We start from the raw sequence: 3650 nt of genomic DNA, 5'->3' as shown, positions 1-3650 counted from the left end.
TGGGTGGGTGGATGGGTGGATGGACAGGTGGATGGATGGGTGGGTGGGTAAATGGATGGATAGATGGGTGGATGGATGGGTAGATGGGTGGGTGAATGGATAGATAGATAGATGGATGGATGGATGGACAGATGGGTGGGTGGATGGATGGATGGATGGATGAATGGGTAGATGAGTGAATAGGTGGGTGGATGGATGATGAATGGATGGATGGATGGATGGATGGATAGGTGGGTGGATGGATGGGTGGGTGGATAAATGAATGACAGACAGAGAGAAGCTGCCACCACTGCTAACCAGCCTCCATCCACTGGGCTGGAAGAAGCCTCCCCATCCCAAGCTTCCCCTAGCTTTGCCTCTTTCTGTTTGAACTATAGGTGTGTTTGTTCCAGCTGCTGATCAGAGTCACCTGGGAGCTTTTTAAAAAGCTCCTGCTGCTCAGAGCCTGCATCCCCAGGGCTTCTGATTTAATTAGACCAGAATGGGGCTTAGGGCTTGGATTCTTTATTTCCACCAGAGATGAGACCTGAGTCCTTTGAAAACTGGCCGGGAATCCTGGCATGAGGCATAGCGAGAAACACTTGTACCTGGTCATTTTCAACCTCTCCCCAAGGATGGAGGTCACCCATTCTCCACGTGCCTGCCCCAAGCTGAGTAGGAGTCAGTCACCCTCTGTGACTGCTCCTTGGCCTAGTGACTAACAAGTGCAAGGTCAGGTATCCCACACTGACAGCCCCATCTCTCCAGCTAATCTCTCTTTGCACTTTGATTTTGAGTCATGTCTTGGACAATAAATGGCTCGGCCTTTACCTCTTGTAAACTCCCTTTTCTAAGCCCCACAGGGTGGCTTATCTTGGTATGTTCTGCCCTCTCTGATCAGCCTACCCCTTAGTGATCCAGGCCACCAATCCACCTTGTGTAGCTTGCTGTGTTTGCAGAAGCCTCATGGGCCTGACTCTACCCTATACCCCTGTTGGCATGGGTACTAATATCAGATATTCCTTAGCAGGAAGGGTCCCTCAAGACACACACACACACACACACCCTCCTGGTTCAGCAAAACCAATTTGGGTACAAAGGACAATATTTTCTGTTTCATTCTGGCCATCTTTGTTACTGTTGCCCTTTCTCTAGGGCCCTCCTCTGCACCCTCTGGGTGAGGAATGTGGGCTATACCTTGGTGAGTTAGGAGCAGAGGTCTACCAGATGGACTTTCCTGGAGCAAACTGACAGCAAAATAAACTAGTGTTAGGCACAGGGGTGTTTATTGACCATCAGGGAGGGGACAAAGGCTTGCTGCCTCTCTCTGAAGAAAAGTGAGATTCGTAAACAGAAAGGGGCCCAGCCTCCTTAGGGCCAAGTGGGGATGGCTGGTTCTGAGAGGTAACTGGTTCAACTGCTTCTGCTCTTAGCCATGTTGGTCAGAGCAGACACCTCTCCTTCACCCTAGAAGGACCTCCTCAGCTCTCCTGTCTCCCCTAAACTTCAGGGAGGGTTGGAGAGCTCTTGTTCTTCAACCTGCCAGCAAGGACCCTGGGCTGGACACGTCCCTCGACTTGAACTCATTGGCTCACCCTTGGTCCCAACCCTTCTACAGCCCTATCCCTGGGAGGACACTTGTCACCCAGAGAACCAAAAGTCAGCTATGTGTACAGAATCTTGGACACCTCTCCCTCCCGTCCTCCTGTCCCAACCCTCTGTCCACCATTGATCTGTCCACCAGCACTCTTTCAACCCTCTCTTCTGCCTTCTAGAATAGTAGTCTGACTGCTGCCCCAACACCCTGGCTGCTTCTGACTTGGCTTTCCCACTTCTTTCATATTCTCCCAGACTCGGGACACACTCACTCCAGGAAGCCTTCCCAGAATTCTTAGGCTGGCAGGGAGTCCTTTTTCAGAGTCCCATTATGTCCCAGACTGGACTTTCTCATCCATTACCACACAGTGATCAAAGGCCTATTTATAAGCCTGAAGTCCCCAAACTCTACCACTTAGACAGACATAACCTAGAGAGATGAGGTTTTGTTTTGTTTTGTTTTGTTTTGGGGGGGGGTGTAGTGGTTTGTTTCTTTTCCTTCTTTCTTTCTTTCTTTCTTTCTTTCTTTTTTTCTTTCTTTTTTAAAGACAAAGTCTCACTCTATAGCTCAGACTGGTCTCAAACATACAGCAATCCTCTCGCTTCAGCCTCCCAAGTGCTCAGATTATACACACTATAGACACGAGCCATCACTCATGCTTGTAGCTACCAGCGCACAGCCCACAGTAGGTATACAACTAGCACACATACCTACCGACCATCTGGACTAGGGAATGGAAGGAGGACCTAGGGGCCTTAGGGAGATCAAGGTTCTCCTTCTCTCCAGCTACCTAGCCATTCTTATCTACTGTCCTGTTGCTCCTGGGGTACAACTTCAGGGAATCCTGGGTGCTGCCATGGGTTTTAGTCCCAGCTTTTAACTAGACAGGAATGTGGTAACACCCTGGCCTATGCCACTCTTCCCTATACAAAGGATATCCTCCTGCTAACCAGGTCCTGGGAGCCCCCAGAAGCAGATACTCCCAACCTCCAAGTGACAGGGGAATTCCTGAGCAGATGACCTTGGTCAGAAAGTGAGTCCCAAAATTCTGGGCAGGCTTGGCTTTCACTGCCAGCTCTGATAAAACAGACCATGGTGACTGGAAAGTGGAGGGGCCATTTTTAGGAAAGGGGTGATGTCCAGGCCTAAGAGGGCCTAGGACCCAGCTCCTGCCTCTCCCCCTCTCTCCTGATGGCTGCAGCTTACATCCCAGGATACATGGGCCAAGGACACGACCTCCCAAGAGTGTCAGGAGAATGCTGACACAAAGAAAGAAACATTTCAGATGTGCAAGACACGAACAAAGAAATGAGCAGCCAGAGAGAAGAAATAAATATAATCACGGAGACCAACGAATCGCAGCTTTCTCAGGACTGTCCTGATTTTAATTGTAGAAATCTGAGTCCCAGGAGCCACCTTGGTCCCAGAGAATCTGCACAGATGACACCTAACATGAAGTAGAGGTGACTTATAGGGAAGGGGCCTGTGAACTTCCTTCACTGAAGGCCCAAGACAGCCTGCTGGCTTCTTGCTTCTTTCAGAGTTTCAGAATACCTTACCTCACCCCCAAACTTCCACCAAGGTGCTACTGGCTGCCAGAGAGAAGCAAGGACCCTGTCCCCTCCAACCACCTGTGATCACCATGTGTCCCCACCCAACTGCCTTACCTGTCTGGAAGAGGCAGCCACCACCTGGGAGATCTTAGGAAGTTGTGGCAAGCTGGCTGCAGGAGAACGACCTTTGTCCTCACCTCCCCCTCCCAACCCCCCAGGAACTTCCTTCACCATATAAGGGAAGATAGGGCCCCAGAGAGAATGGATAAGGGGGCGGGGAAGTAGGTGCCCAGGTCCCTGGGAACCTAGAGCCCAGCAACAGCCTGACAGCCAGAGCTGGTGTGTGCCCCGCCCTTGGCTCCTCAGCCTCTGGGATGGGGTGCACTTCCGGCTAGGACCTGGGCTCTCCCTGCAGGTAGACAACTCCCACCAGGGCAGGCTACAGGTCCCTGGACCATTCTCCTTTCCACCATCTCAGCAGACTACCCTCCTGCCCTAAGAGAAGAGGCATGGGGGGGGGG

General features: G+C 51.3%; 1 protein-coding gene across 1 annotated transcript in view; it reads right to left on the bottom strand.

The window, feature by feature from the left end:
- Nucleotides 1-3296, bottom strand: part of Vil1 (villin 1) — a 29581-nt gene extending 26285 nt beyond the window's left edge. Inside the window, exon 1 of the mRNA XM_031367961.1 lies at nt 3244-3296. The gene's annotated coding sequence lies outside the window, so the exon portion shown is untranslated. The remainder of the gene's footprint in view (nt 1-3243) is intronic.
- Between the last annotated feature and the right edge of the window lie 354 nt (nt 3297-3650).

Source organism: Mastomys coucha, unplaced genomic scaffold (genome assembly GCF_008632895.1).
Source record: "Mastomys coucha isolate ucsf_1 unplaced genomic scaffold, UCSF_Mcou_1 pScaffold14, whole genome shotgun sequence".
Lineage (NCBI taxonomy): Eukaryota > Metazoa > Chordata > Mammalia > Rodentia > Muridae > Mastomys > Mastomys coucha.
Note: the sequence above shows the minus strand (reverse complement) of the source record. Positions and strands in the feature narration are given on the sequence as shown.